Below are 16,922 nucleotides of genomic sequence, written 5' to 3'. Positions count from 1 at the left end.
AGCGAGCGGCTGTGTGGTTCTGAGTTACCGGCTGGGCTCAAACCACGACAACTTCTCTAACTGTACAGTGGGAGAAAAAGCTGCCAAGCTCGTGAAGAGCCAGTGTTGTACCATAAAAAGCATTCCATTTAGAGACACTTCTAGGTCACCTTTCTCTTTTTCTTATTTTTATTTCTAAATGGAAACCTGGCATAAGAACTGTCTCTCTCCTCCCCTAATGATAGGTCAACAGCTCCCGTTGCTTCTGCTGAATTTGCAGTCCTCTGCCTGAGACACCAACCTGCCTGCTATAAATAGGATTATTATGACCCTCAGAGCATTACCGCTCCAGATGACAGATAAACAGCATGAGTCAACATGATACTGAAACATATTTTCCATCACTCATAATCACCCGCTTAATAAAAAGTGAATAAAAGCAAAGGAAAGAGTATACTTAAGCATAGTCATTGTAAGGACTTTCTGGTCATGTCAAAGACTTCTTAAATACTAGAAAAGATTATTGGGAGATAAATTAATACATCAGAACAGGAAAAGCAAGTCCTGAAGAATGTCTTTAAGTGGCACACATATCCCTTTAGAGGGACATAGAAGCTAAACTTAGGCAGAATCCTTTAATCTTTAGACAAGGATTTGGAAATACTACTTTTGGAGATCTGGTAAATCCAGAATGTGCCTATTAGTTACAAATAAATAATTAGCCAAACAATTCACTACCAGTGCCACTGCATTCACTGGAAAGCAGAGTTAGTAATCAGGATTAAGAAGAGTTTAGGTAAAGGCAGCTCAGATTTCACATATACTCACTAGTGGATTCATAACTCTGAACAGAACAGTCTGATATCTGAATTTCTTTTTGCTTAACTCTAGGATTGAACCAGTGCAACCAGATGTAAAACTGTAACGGTATCTACTTTGTACTACTAAGTGCACTTCACTGAGGTGCAGGGTGCAACACAGACAGTACTCCGCTGAAAAACTCCTGTTAACAAATTTACGAAATTACATACATTTACATACATTACATACATACATTTACATACATTACATACATTTACAAAATGCTAATTTACATACCATTCCCAAAAGAGTTTAGTTAACAAGATTTACAGTATCAGTAAAATTAACAAAGAGCAACATGCAAGAGAATGAAAGACCATGTGTTAGCAAGGTTTGGCAGTGTACATCAGCTAAAGACAAATCCTATTGCAAATTTATAGCAGTGCATTATAAAAAACAACAATGGATAGATTTTTAGCAATACCTCTTTTGTAGTTTTTCCAAGTGATTTCACAGATACTTTGGTACCATTCAACGAGTTCTTCTACTTTATCAGTTGCAAACTCAACACATGGATCTTCTGGATTCTTAGGTTCCAGAATGAACACAAAAGGCTTTTTGTGTTTCCCTTTCGGTATTTTCACTACTAAGCAACACAGGAGCAAGAAATTTATACTAAATTACAACAGTTCTTCTAAGCTGTCATTGTTGATTTAATGCAACAGTATCGGTCGGCGGGTGGTGAGCAATTGTATCCTCTCCCCTTGTTATTTCACTAATCATTATTATCACTGGTGGTAGCAGTAGTGGTTTTGTATTACACCTTAGTTGCAGGACTGCTCTTATCTCAACCCGTGGGAGTTACATTCTTTCGATTCTCCTCCCCATCCCTCCAGGAGCGGGGGGAGGAAGAGGGGGGGGAGTGAGCGAGTGGCTGTGTGGTTCTGAGTTACCGGCTGGGCTCAAACCACGACACTTCATACAGGAGGTGCTCCAGCCCCCTTATCATCCTCGTGGCCTCCTCTGGACTTGCTCCAACAGCTTCATGTCCTTTTAATGTTGAGGACACCAGAACTGCACACGGTACTCCAGGTGGGGTCTCACAAGAGCAGAGTAGAGGGGCAGGATCAGCTCCTTTAGCTTGCTGGTCACGCTTCTTTTGATGCAGCCCAGTACGCAGTTGGCTTTCTGGGCTGCGAGCGCACACTGATGGCTCATGTTCAGTTTCTCATCAGCCAACACCCCCAAGTCCTTCTCCGCAGGGCTGCTCTGAATCTCTTCTCCGCCCAACCTGTAGCTGTGCCTGGGATTGCCCCGACCCAGATGTAGGACCTTGCACTTGGCTTGGTTGAACTTCATGAGGTTGGCATCAGCCCACTTCACAAGCGTGTCAAGGTCCCTCTGGATGGCATCCCTTCCCTCCAGCATATCAGCCGAACCACACATCTTAGTGTCGTTGGCAAACTTGCTGGGGGTGCACTCAATCCCACTGTCCATGTTGCTGACAAAGATGTTGAACAGGATCCATCCCAACACCGATCCCTGAGGGACACCACTCATTAACCATCTCCAGTTGGGCATTGAGCCATTGACCGCAAGTCTTTGCAGGCGGTCATCCAGCCAGTTCTTTATCCACCGGGTGTTCCATGCATCAAATTGATGTCTCTCCAGTTTAGAGACAAGTATGTCATGCAGGACAGTGTCAAACGCTTTGCACAAGTCCAGGTAGTTGGCGTCACCTGCTCTGCCCCTGTCCATCAGTTCTGTAGCCCCATCATAGAAGGCCACCAAATTGGTCAGGCGGGATTTGACCTTAGTGAAGCCATGCTGGCTGTCACCAACCACCTCGTTGTTTTTCATGTGCCTTAGCATGCTTTCCAGGAGAATCTGCTCCAAGATTTTGCCAGGCACAGAGGTGAGACTGACTGGTCTGTAGTGCCCTGGGTCTTCCATTTTCCCCTTCTTGAAAACAGGGGTTATATTTCCCTTTTTCCAGTTGTCAGGAATTTCACCTGACTGCCATGATTTTTCAAATCAGATGGACAGTGGCTTAGTAACTTCATTCACCAGCTCCTTCAGGACCCGCAGATGGATTTCATCAGGTCCCATGGACTTGTGCTGTTCAGGTTCTTAAGATGATCTCAAACGTGATCCTCTCCTACAGTGAGCCTAAGGTCTTCATTCTCACAGTCCCTGCATCTGCCTTCCAAGACTTGAGTGGCATGGTCAGAGCACTTGCCAGTGAAGACTGAGGCAAAGAAGTCATTGGGAACCTCAGCCTTCTCCAAATCCAGGGTAGCCAGTTCTCCCGATAGCTTCTGGAGAGAGCCCACATTATCCCTAGTCTGTCTTTTGTTTGCGACATACCTATGGAAGCCCTTCCTGTTACCCTTGACATCCCTGGCCAGACTCAATTCTAATTGGGCCTTAGCCTTCCTGACCTGGTATCTAGCTTCTGGGACAATGTCCCTCTATTCTTCCCAGGCTGCCTGTCCTCGCTTCCACCTTCTATAAGGTTCTTTTTTCCTTTTAAGTTCCCATGGAACTTTAATGAGCAGGTTCCTGAAGAGGCCAAAGTCTGCTCTCTTGAAGTCCAGGATAGTAATCTTGCTGCATGCCCTTCTCACTGTCCTGAGGATCTCAAACTCCTCCATCTCATGATCACTGCAGCCAAGGCTGCCTTGGAGCTTCACATTCCCCACCCCCCTCTCTTTGTTGGTGAGTGCAAGGTCAAGCATTGCACCTCTCCTTGTCGGCTCCTCTATTACTTGCAAGAGGAAGTTGTCTTCCACACAATCGAGGAACCTCCTGGATTGCTTGTGCTGGGCCATACCATCCCTCCAACAGATATCGGGGTGGTTGAAGTCCCCCATGAGGACAAGGTCCTGTGAGCGTGAGGCTGCTCCTATCTGTCTATAGAGAGCTTCATCCTCCTGATCAGGCGGTCTGTAACAGATCCTCACAGTAATGTCCCCCATTGCTGTTCTCCCTTTGACCCTGACCCACAAGCTCTCTGTTGACTCATCACCTGTCCCCAGGCAGAGATCCATACTCTCCAGCCTATCATTGACATAAATAGGTACACCCACTCCCCGTCTGCCTGGCCTGTCTTTCCTAAGAGCCTATAACCTTCCATTCCAACACTCCAGTCATTGAGCTGAAGATCAATACTTCACATGCAAAGGAGATTTGCTTTTTCTCACCGCAAAGAAAACAACAAAGAGCAGTGATTTCAGTGTTCTGTCAGCAAACAAGAGCAAGCTCTGTCCAGGATCTACATCAGGCAAACACCTGCTGCAAATAAACCCCAAGCTACTACTTCCTACCAGCATGGGGCAAAATCAGCCTAACCAACTTTGACAGGGGTGAGGTGGAGGGGAGGATCAGGAAAATGTAACTGTTTGGACTCACCGCCCCAGTAATAATGTTTCCAGATGGCACATCATGACTACTTAGTTGCTAGGCCATAGCCAACTTCTAAATATCTAATCCAATCCACTAGGTGTTGTAAAACGCAGAGCAGAGACAGGAGGAATTGGCACACTTCCACAGCATTACAGTTCTCACTGATTTTCCTAGTTACTGCTAGTAAATTGCTTTCCCAGTGACTGCTCTCTGTTATACCAGGTTCTTACAAAGTCAGTGATCTTACTCAGCATCTTTCAGGGAAGCCTATTCCTATAACATTGGCAGAGAAGCAATGCTCAGGTGTGCTCCTGAATCCAGGGAATTTTCTATGCAAAAATACAAGACCATCTGAAACAATGCAAAGGACATTGACATAACAACCCTGGTGCTTGCCTTCTGCTGTACGCAATCTTTAGTCTCACGAGGGCTGGGATTAGGCACAGCATCAGTCAGACACAGCTCAAATTCAGCACGTCATAAGTGGGCTTCCTTGTAGTGTTGAATGAGATCATAGATGCTATCAAAAGTGAGGTTGTCCTTCAGTGTCCCCATCACTCGAAGAATGGATCTGGCAGTGCTGGACTCTACCTGACCTCCTGAAGAAATCAAGAGAGGCATAAGGAAAAGAAAGGTTTTATAACAGGTTTTCTTCTTTTGAAGCATTTCCTCACCCATTCCTGGCCAACTACTTGGTGAGGCAAGAAACGTGTGTCATCTTGTAAAATAACCAAAGAACAGCAACAAAAATCCTGACAAGTAAGATTACAGGACCCAAAATAATAATTTTCAACCCACAATGGCTTAAAATCTGGCATAAACTTACTTCCTGCAAAATTTGCTCCGACAGCTCTCTGAGTCAGAAATACATCTGATGATACACTATTCCTCATAATGTCCCAACCAGAAGAAAAAACAAACCCAGACTACCACAAAGCCACAGATACACACCCCAAAAAGTCTTTATTATTTTCCCTCTAGAGGATATTTTAATTGAAAAGATCAATCTCTGCTAATAAATGTACACTCATGAGACTGCCTTTGCAGTGTAGAAACCAGTAATTTATCCCTAAATGAAAAGATCAAATTTTGCCCCTGAGGAAATAACAAATCCTATATCTTGCCAGAGCACCAGAAAAGTTTGGGGGTGAGGGGAGGAATCAAACCAGTCAGTCCTCTCTTGACAACTGTAACACTTCAAATAAAACCTACTCTGCCAAAATGCACTATATTAACAATGAAGTTTCATTTAGAAAGTAGTCTTTCACAATATTGTCAACAACATTATAGTAATTTTAACAACTCTTTAGTCATATTTCCTCTCAGCTATAAATGCATACTTAAAAAATACACACATTTTTGTACAATGCCATAAAACAAACAAAACCCACATAAAACTTCTATGACAATCACCATACCAAAATGACAAGGTGAAAGCTTCACTTTCCCTAACTAAAAATGTCCCATCCTTGCCACACATTTCAGCACAATATTCCTGGAGCAGTTTCTCAGCAGTTGTTCTCCCCTCTTTCATTTTTCCATGGAACCATTTCTCTTTTAAGTGCAGTTTAGTACGTTTCACTTCCTAGACCGGAGAATAAGAATTTTTACAGTGCATTTCTAATTTTATGATTTTGAAACAAAGTACTTATTACTGATATAACAATCTACTATTTTGGGAATTCAGCTTTTCCTAGCCCTGAACTCTCCTTCCACAAACCATCCAATCACCTTCATAGTCACCCTTGACTCTACTCCCCAGTCAAGCCATTTCTTTGGAGCAGTGATCAATTTCAGTCTTATTCAAATATTGAAAGAATGCAACAATGCAAACACCAATTTATATTTTCAAAACAAAACGATAAGGAATTCAAATGAATGGGGAATTTACTGTTCTACAAGAAAAATGAGCAGAAGGGAAATACTTTATGAAAAGAGGGTCTAAGTTCTGCTTTCTTGAGAGTGCTCACAAAAAACAGCAGCTCAAGGGGCTTCAAATACTTAACTGCAGTTAATGATGGGATTGTCTCATCATTAGTAGTTCTCAACTACATTCAGTTCCACATAGCCTACTGTAGGTAGATTTCAACTTGACAGGCTTATCTGAAAAATCTCACAGGCCCCTGAAGTAGGAGTTGCCTCTGACTTTTTACTGACAACATTTTCCAAACTAAAGCCAAATAACACAACTAGCTTACTGGCAGGTGCTGATCTATTTAAAGACTCTTCAATACTCTTTTAGACAGGACAGAGTGATATGGATGTTCTCTTGTGCAGACTCATATTAGTTTGTAATTCCCTTTAAATCAGATCTGTCATGGTATTATTCATGTGCTTCTCCAACTCCCCTCTATGCTCTGCAAGGTAACGACAGACAGATTGGGAGGGAAAAAAAAATCCAAAACAGAACTTTTGCACTTTATAGTGGGGGTGCTATTATTTCCAGTCATACATTCAAGAGCTGTATATGCTTATATCTATCTACCCTTATTTCATCTGTTCAGAAGTTTAATACATAGGATGCAGTACTCATAAAAGCTGAAGAATTGAAGCATAGATAAAAGTAATTATTATTTTACTAAAGAGATCATGAGCAGCCCACATATTCTCCACCTGATTTTTGCCTTTTGAAAAGTTCTACTGAACTTTCAGTCTGAGAGATCTTCATTTGGTTATCTGTCTCCCCAGAGCCTTCTCTTCTCCAGGCTGAACAACCCCAACTCTCTCAGCCTGCTTTTATAGGAGAGGTGCTCCAGCCCTCTGAGCATCTTCATGGACCAACAGGTCCACGTCCTTCTTATGCTGGGGGCCCCAGAGCTGAACGTATTTGTGCTTGGGATTGCCTCAACCCAGGTGCAGGACCTTGCACTTGGCCTTGTTGAACTTCATGAGGTTCGTGAATCACACTGAGCTAGTAAACACCCATCAATTTTTGAAGTTTGCAAGCAATCCTGACAATTTAATTGTGCAGCCTGCAAGTACTATCTGGTTTATTTCAATGAGAGGCATTCTTTGAAAAAAAAAGAAAAAAGTTAATAATACTAATCTAACTTTCTATTCAAGAACATAGTTTAATCATCTTTAAGCAGGCCACGTTGTGTAAGAAGACTATGATGAGCATCTGCAGCAGTGAACCCTTGCTGAAATTTTAGTAGTGACATTTCAGGAGCTAGAAGACCTTTAGAAAACAGCTGATATTCAATCTGGCACTTGAACTAGCAACACTTATTGCAAAGAAAACCAATAGCAAGCACTTTAATATGTAGTTTTACAGAACTCTGTGCAATATTGCAAAATGTCGCTAGTACACACTTCAAGCATGGGTTTTCTTGTCTCTCAACAGAAACTAACAGCTAAGCTGTGAAGCCAGAAGTAGTATTTCTGGCTCCTGCTCTTGTTTTCCTGTTTTATCTACCAGCACACAAAGCAAGCCTACCTTGATGATGATTTTTTCTTTCAACTGGGTTGGCAATGGTAGCTGATCTACACTGGCTTCAACAGGCTTCATTAAAAGCTGATCCCTAAATACCTCCTTGAACACTTTGGCCATGTGTCGCTGCTGCTCCACACTACAGTGCTCTTCAATTGACAGAATGAGCGTGTATCTTTGATGGAGAAAACAAAGGTCAATGAAGACAATTTCTTTTTGCTACAACTGGCAAGGCAAGGAAAACAGCACCCTCCCTCACCCCCACCCCCACCCCACCCCCCCAAGAAAATATTTAGAGCAAACAAGAAGATAAAAGGAATAGACACACAACAATTAATAACAGATGTGCAATCATAGATGTGTTAAGGTCAAATGGGACCTCTGGAGGCCATCTAGTCCAAACACCTTCTTTGGGAAGGCCCAATTCTTAGGTTAGACCAGGTTGCTCAGAGTTTTGTCCAGCCAAGATTTGAATATCTGCAAGGACAAAGATTCTTTCCAAGCTCTTTGGGCACAGTTTCAGGGCTAAAGCACCATTATGTGAAAATTTATTTCACCTCTCCTCAAAATTGTGTCTGTTTTCCTTCACATGCATTCTGAGAAAAATCTGGCTCCATCTTCTCTATAATCATCCACTAGGTGGTGGAAGACAGCAGCCAGACTCCCTCATTAACCTCTTGAACCTAAACAAGCTTACTTCTGTGAACTTCCCCTTGGATATCATGTGCTCTGGCCCCATATTGAAATCTGAGGCAGAGAAAGCATCAAATACTTCAGCCTTCTCCAGTCACTAAGTCTCCTGTCCAATTCAGCAGCAGGCTCACGTTTTAATTAAGCTTCCTTTTGTTGCAACTGCAGAAACCTTTCTTGCTGTCCTACATTTCCCTCAACAATTTCATCTCTGGATGAGCTTTGGCTTTTCTAATTTTGTCCCTGTATCCAGGAAATACTTCAATATTCCTTCTGGGTAGCCTATCCCTTAATGCAAGTAGGGAAAGCATCACACTGCATTCATGGTACTGATGGTGTGAAACAATAGTGCATCATGTATTATGGTTGTCATTAACACAATATGCCTGTGCAGACGCTGTTCTACTTGGCAAAATAACACTTCTCTATGTGCAGCTGGTAAAGTAGAAAAACAGGACAATGACAGACTTATCTCTTTCCTGATTTTTAGGCAATATTTTTCATACTAAGGATATCTCAGTGCGAGTTATAGAAGGGCAAAACAGAGATGCAGATTTAAACCCATTTTATCAGTTCAGGAGGCATGCTATGAATTCTACATCTTCTCAGCTAAGACCTCCCCTACAACATGAACATCACCTGACAGACATATCACTTGTCACTTGTAGCATTTTATTATTAAAAAAGAAGACATACCATTCAGCAGTTGTTTCACACTTCAATTTAACAAAAGAAGACCCAAGCAAGGAGATAAGCTTTAGGGCACTCTTCTTTAGGAGAAAATTGTTATGTAATGGGACTTTTCCTCAAAACCGAATCTATTAAAGAAAGACCCGCATTTGGCAATAATGAAAACAACTGGAATGTCATTATTCTATTATTTTTTGCTTTAGATTAGAAAAAAGTTCAGAAAGTTCTAAGTGTATGAAAACAGGCTTAAGGAAAACAAATCAAAGCTTACTCAGATGCAACAAAGGCATGATCTATGATTGCCTGTACTACATCATCAAATTTGATCTTTGTTGTCTGTGTCCATCCATGGTAAATGATGGGTTTCCCATCAGGACCATCCCAGCAATCCACTAGGAAAGACAAGCAGTGGAAAAAGGAAGAGACTAAGCAGTTAGTTACTTAAATAAGTTTAGTAGAAAGAAACATCCAAATCTTTGGTGTTCCACATTCTCAGTGACAGACTTAAATGTTCTAATAAAATATTCTATTAGATTAATTTATATTTCTCACAGAGGAAATTAAGTTTACTTAAGTAAGAAAGAGCAATACAAATAAAATACGATATAAAATTTTCCCAAAGCATTATCATATTGGAATCTGGGAATAAGGAATCCAGGCAGCTATAATGTCAGTGTACTAGTTCACAATAATTTTACAGGGATAAATACAATCCAACAAGTGGCAAGTTGACAGTTTAACTCTTTTGTAATTTTTAAACCTGAAATTCTAATTTGAGATGCATTTTACATTATCCAAATTGAACAGGCAGTGACTGGTGAAATAAATAACATGAAATTCAAACTTCTCAATAAGGTATACCAGCACAGGGATGAAGATGCATACACAGTTAGTGGAAAACAAATACACAAGACATCAACTGATTTGCAAGCAAGTTGAACAGGATGGCAAATGGCACCAAATTACAAGCCTTAGGCTTGTCTGTATTACGATGAAAGCAAATAAACTGTCAATCATCTGAGCTACACAAGTGATTCCAGTTCCAATCCTATGCTTTCATAGAGTAGAGCCAAGACTGTTTTAGTGTACAGTGAGACAAGATTTAGAAATACCCTCTTAAAATTCCAAGGGAACAAGAACCACGGCACATGAACAGGGCAATAGTGAGGCATATGAAAATCAATTTAGGCAATCAGTGTTTTTTATATAACTAACTTCAACTTCAGAAAACAAACTACTTCTTGATTTCAGCTTTTTTCTTTCTTGGTAAACAGGGGAAACTCTACTTGTATGGGCAGCATGTTACAAACCACTCCACAAAGTCTTTACTCACACTCGATATATCAACAGCCCCTTCTAAGGCACCTGACGTAAGCTTCTGTGGAGGATTCACTTTGAAGCTGGTCTCCTGTCAGATATCTAAGGAGTAAAAGGAAATGGTAGAAGACAGGCAGTCAATTTCAACCATTTCCCACTCACTCATGAGGTGACATTTTTTCTCTTGTCATGGACAGTGCATGTTGATTTTTTTCTTTATTATTATTTGTCGTGGTTTGAGCCCAGCCGGTAACTCAGAACCACACAGCCGCTCGCTCACTCCCCCCCTTCCTCCCCCTGCTCCCGGAGGGATGGGGAGGAGAATCGGAAGAATGTAACTCCCACAGGTTGAGATAAGAGCAGTCCCGCAACTAAGGTATAATACAAAACCACTACTGCTACCACCAGTGATAATAATGATTAGTGAAATAACAAGGGGAGAGGATACAATTGCTCGCCACTCGCCGACCGATACCGAGCCCGACCCGAGCAGTGATCTGGGCCTTCCGGGTAACTCCCCCCGGTTTATATACTGGGCATGACATGCTGTGGTATGGAATACCCCTTTGGCTAGTTTGGGTCAGGTGTCCTGTCTCTGCTTCCTCCCGGCTTCCCCTCCTCCCTGGCAAAGCATGAGACTGAGAAAGTCCTTGTTTGGAATAAACATTACTTAGCAACAACTAAAAACATCAGTGTTATCAGCGTCGTTCCCAGGCTGAAAGTTAAAAAACACAGCACTGCACCAGCTACTAGGAAGGAGAAAAAATGACTGCTATAGCTGAACCCAGGACAATTACTTTTTTTTTTTTTTTACTTGTGATGGAAGAACTGGACTCTGCTGAACCTGTTACTATCAGATTTTTTAATGCACCAAATTATAGGAGGTTAAAGGCTTAATCTAAACATCAACCAATGATGACACGTTTCTGGAGAGGAAATCATGAGCTTTGAAACATATCTAAACCTCATCATGCTGAGGCATAATCATGTTGGAGGGATGTGGAGGGTATTTAGAGTGATACCACACCCTATACTTCAAAGTATACCTATAAGCTATATCTATATCCACTTCATTCCCTGCAATATTTTATTTGCTCATTTCTCCTCCCTCTCTTTACACCTTCTTTCTTTTTATTACAATATCACATGAGCAAATCCCCTTCATTTGAAGACAGTCGAAACTCATAACCACATAGGTTTGTACTTGGGCTAAAGAGCTTGCATACCACAGACTGCCAAGGAAAAGGGATGGATATATACCTTAAAACACAAAATACAGAAACCAGCATCTAAGTTACTAAGCATAAAATTCTAAAACCAGTAACAATAAAAATACAGTCCCCAGGCCTTCAAAGCTCTGGCTGTAAAATAAACTTGAAATAACAGAGCATGTATAGCAAATTGTACTCTGACTCAGGCTCCTCTGCTCTAATCCTCGTCATGTTGGCAAAGACCATGAATAGCCAAGTCCCTGATCAGCAGATGTGATAATTTAAGGTCTCCATATTCCTTTCCTGCTCAGGACCAAATCTTTTCCACTTCGTGACACTGTAAACTATCAGAGTATCTATCAGTAGTGCACATCACTGCCTCCTTTCCCAAGGCAACAAATCCACTGCCCTTCGGATCACACTAACAGTATCAAATTTTCTCACAGGACAACTGGGTTCCTTATGGCATTCTTATGTTCAGGTACAATTAGTGCTGACACTAGCTCAACAAGGCTGTTGGTGCTTGCTAAAAATGGAAGCTCCTTCAATAACTTTGAAAGCAGAGAGCTGGAACAGTTTCAACTCAAGACATCTTTTTATTTTTGTAACAGGATTCAGGGGTTGGGTTTTCTGGCAGCTAAGCTCAGTTGTATCTCAAACCCTCTAAGATCTTAAGAGAAGGAGAAAAACAAGTCCCACAGACTGTATTTACCACATTTACATCACACTTTAGGAAGATTTCACACATCCGCATAGTATATTTCTGGCATAATTTACTTTCTCCTAACACATACTAGGTCTGTTTGAACAGGGATAGACAATGGGACTTTTGGTAACTTACATGTTATGAGAGGAAGAAATCCAGTAGTGAGACAAAGGATTATTCATGTCCTGCACATCTATTGAATCATATTTCTCATCCCAAATACTGGTTTCTTTTGCAAAAAGGAAAGTAAGGAACTACAATACAAAGAGAGAGATATTGAATTTAAATGTTTTTACCACATAAGACTAAAAGAAACCCAGCGTAGCAAGAGAAGCCTATTAACAAGAAAGAAAAGTCCATGAGGAGCTACTAGAAAGTATCATTATCTTTCTTACCTCATCAACAAAGAGAAAGGGTTCAGCAGTTTCTCTCATAGCATCATCAATAAACTTCGTCATTCGTTCTCGGACTTTACTGAGATCTTGTGCCCAAGATTCCTTCAGATAATAATAATACAGTAAAATCTTTAGAAGTGGTGTTATTCTATATAAAATCAAATAAAGAACAGAGACCTACAGGTGTGACTTCTCTCTTATCTGGCTAGTTTACTGTATCCACTTACTTACTTTACTGTATCCACATATCTTAAGAGTTTCCTTTATGATGTCTAAGGGGGAAAAGAAGATCTCCACCTAAGTACCTCTACAGAGATTGGAGGCCCACAAGATACATAATCTCTCTCATTTCTAAGTGCAATCTGAACGTCCTTTTAACACAGTGAAATTTGGAGGTGAACTGCTGAAGCATCTGGAAAGTCAGTATTTCTTAAAAAAAAAAAAAAAACAAAGGGAAAGTGAAGCTAAAGAAATAAGAGAGCAAGTGTCACCAGATGTTATAGCAGAAAATGACAACAGATTTGTATCTTGGATTTGCAGTATAAATGTGCTGCCACCACCAAGAAACTTTTTATAACGTCAATGGAATTTAGATTAAGCTTGTAATATTGTATTATCTAATTACTGTATTTTGAGCTTTTAAAGAAAGCCTCCTGGATTCATGATATACTTTTGACAGTGATTCATAGGAAAAGTACCAAATCTGTGCTCATGGCTTTGTAGCAAATGGGCAGCATTCAGTCGACATGGGTGTTGTTTAGTTGAGGCATTCAGAGACACTGTTCTTTTAAATTATCACAGAGCCACACTTCCACAAATAACTCCTTCCATGTATTATTCAGGTGATCTACTGTGATAGATCAAAATCTCCTGAAAAAGGAGGTGAGATGCAACTGCACCAAGAAAAAGCAGCAGGTGTGCTTTCCCTTTTGTAGGACACAAATGCTTCATCATCTGGTACCAATAAGGTATTTATAACCTACCCATCCTTGATAAATCTGTACTAACAGACAACAGCAGAGAAGGACCAAAAGAAGAAAAAAATAATTTGTCATATTTTTTATCATTTCACTATCACTGATTATCCATGAAAAAAGTGTATACACATAGCCCCTTTGGGTTACAGAAGACATGATTTCACAAATGGCATATACTTTAAGCAAGAAATTTCCAATTGCCATGACAATGTTTCAGAGACAAAAAAGAAAAGATACAACTTCCAACTTACCAACCTAAAAATTATGCATCAGATCTTAGATAGTCCACTGACCTCGTCAGCTAGTCAGCTAGTACAGTCACTAGCACTTGTAAGAAAAATATTTAAAGCAGGAATATAAAGAGAAAAATAACACCAAAGAGATCTCTGTCATTTAACATAACCTGCTGTATCACTTTCAACTTGCTGCTTTCTACAGAACACAGGTACATATTTGAGGATAGCAGAATGGGAACGCTGCACAAGCATGTATTTTCTCAAGTCATCTCCCTTTTCAACAAACCCTTGCTACGTGGCCTACATAACAGTAGTGAGACAGCACTGAAATAGAAATATGTGCACTCTCAAGATACTTATTAGAAAACTGAGGAAGCGGTTTTGTTTTGCCTGTGGACCAGACAAATAAACAGCTCTTCCCACTTTTAGACAGCCTTGACTTACAAGCTACAGGATGAAGAAAAACATTTCATGGCTGCTCTTGAAATGTGCTTATCAGACTTAGCAAGATTCAAGGAAAATAGCTGAGGGTTTCTGTCTATGCATTTAAGAATGCCACAATATAAACACCCTGTTTTAAATGAGGGCCCCATTAGAAACAGAAGACAGTTAATAATATAATGAAAAAGCAGCTCTGCTGCCAATGAGGGAGAGCTGAACCCTGGCTAAAGCTCTGGCCTGTGTAACGCTGGGTTTCTTTGATGCCAACATGGACAGGAGGGACAGACAAGCAAAGAAGTTCATCAATAAAATCCTGATAATGAAACATTAATTCATCTTGAAATTTCTTATTTTCTGCAAAGTATCCCAGGACAAACTTTCATTCAAGGAAGGCACCACAGATTTCTCAGAGCATAAATTCTACTGGCTGTGAATCACCACTTAACACAAGGATTCATGGAAGAGTATGAAGAATCTCACATATTTTCCAGTGACTAATCAAACTCTAATCACCACAAACTTTCCCTTAATAATTTTCCTTAAAGCACTTTGCATCTGATAAAGAACGAATTTTGGATTATGGAAATTATGGATCAGCTTCCTGGAGATTTATACCTTGTCACCTACTTGCTTCTACAAGCTTAAATACCATAACCTCTTTGGGCTCTAATTTATTCACATGAATATAAATGTGTATACCACAATACAAGGCAATTTGGGAGGCCCTGTTTGGTAGTACTGAAAGGTACTCTCAGCCAGCAAACCCCAGGTGCAGGTCGCACAGACATGTCTCTTAGCAGAGTACTGACAAACAGTTCTCACTCTTGGCCACCTGTTCCTTCCCCTCTGCCTTTCACTGCTGTCCTGTAGTTCCTTCCACTGCTATCTATCTCAGCTATGACAGTACACTTGTTAGTAGGCCATTTGGTATCCTAGCAAAGAAACAGCACAGCAGAGTAGCTGACTGTCATGGTTTAAGCCCAGCTGGTAACTCAGAACCACACAGCCGTTTGCTCACTTCCCCCCTTCTCCCCCATGTTCCGGGTGGGAGGGGAGGAGAATCGGAAGAATGCAAACCCCATGGGTTGAGATAAGAACAGTCCAATAACTAAAGTATAATATAAAACTACTAATATAATAAGGGAAATAACGAGGGGAGAGAATATAAAAATAAAAGGGGAAAGAGAAAAAAAATAAACACAAGTGATGCACAATACAATTGGTCACCACCTGCTGACTGATACCCAGCCCGACCTGAGCAGCAATCTGGGCCTTCTAGGTGACTCCCCCCAGTTTATATACTGGGCATGATGTGCTGTGGTATGGAATACCCCTTTGGCTAGTTTGGGTCAGGTGTTCTATTTCTGCTTCCTCCTGGCTTCTTGTGCCCCTCCTCACTGGCAGAGCATGAGAGACTGAAAAGTCCTTGATTGGTGTAAGCATTACTTAGCAACAACTAAAACATTGGTGTGTTATCAGCATTGTTCTCAGACTAAAGCTGAAACACAGCACTGCACCAGCTACTAAGAAGGAGAAAAATAACTATTATAGCTGAACCCAGGACACTGACATGGAGGCAGAAGTGACCCCCAGATACCGCAGAGATGTACAACACACACATCCATTGTATGGCCAGCCTGTGACAATCTGAAGTGGGGAGAAACAACAAAGTGTGTGTTTGACCCGAGGGCCACCACACAGACCCATGCACAGTTGCAAAGGGTAAACATAAAAAACCACAGCAGAGCCATAAGTGACTCGCTGAGCAACACACTGCAATAAATCATGCTGGTAAATCACAGTTTCACAGTCATGTATCTATCTACTATGCATAAATTAGTTTCTGCAAAAAAAGGGCCCATTACAAATTACATAAGGAAATCAGTTCCCTCTGTACAAGGAATCTGAGGCTTCCTTCTCTCATGTGTTGGTAAAGCAACTATAGCCCTACTATAGTTACCAAGATCTGTAGTTCTTAAATTGCAAACCCATGAACGTACAATGGTCAGTAAAACCTATGGGTAAACAATCCATAGCCAAGTCGTACTGGGGACCCACCACACACTTTCCCCTGATACATAATCCAAGTTGCCAAATGCCTTTCCTAGCACCAGGCAGCTTCTAAGTCAGGCTGTACTGCAGCAATGAAAAGTGGTGGGGGAAGACTGTGGTCCACCCTAGACTTCAAAGAGATTTGCTTATTTTTCCTGGCAATGGCATCTGATATGAGCTGCAGATCTAGTGCCATCAGTTTCAGATCCATGGCCCAACAAAAAGTGCTCCTGTATTTCTGTGCTTTCACACTCAAAATTCCTCTCAAAGTTCAAATTACACTTTTACATTTACAGTGATTTGCAACAGAAGTCCCATACTTAAACCAACTGTATAGATGAAAGAAACAAAGCACAAAAAACCCAACACTGCCTCAGAATTAGGAAGCAGCTTTTATTATGATGCTTATATATTCAATGACCAGAGGAATTGACTCCAGTAGACAGTAATTCAGAGCAAGAACTAAACTTTGCTCTGGAGGAGCCTTTCATTCTCTCAACTATCTGGGCAGACAGGTGAAACTAGCCTTCTAAGTCATCTTCTTAATACACTCAGTCAGAAATACCATTCCTGTTTATAACCCTTAGTCCCC

The 16,922-nt window shown here is 41.0% G+C and overlaps 1 pseudogene; it reads right to left on the bottom strand.

The window, feature by feature from the left end:
* The window catches only part of LOC115619247, a 35,622-nt pseudogene extending 20,307 nt beyond the window's left edge, over positions 1-15,315 (bottom strand).
* Positions 15,316-16,922: the final 1,607 nt, after the last annotated feature.

The sequence above is a fragment of the Strigops habroptila genome, chromosome W, assembly GCF_004027225.2.
Source record: "Strigops habroptila isolate Jane chromosome W, bStrHab1.2.pri, whole genome shotgun sequence".
Classification (NCBI taxonomy): Eukaryota; Metazoa; Chordata; class Aves; order Psittaciformes; family Psittacidae; genus Strigops; species Strigops habroptila.
This window is presented reverse-complemented; position numbering and strand designations above follow the sequence as displayed.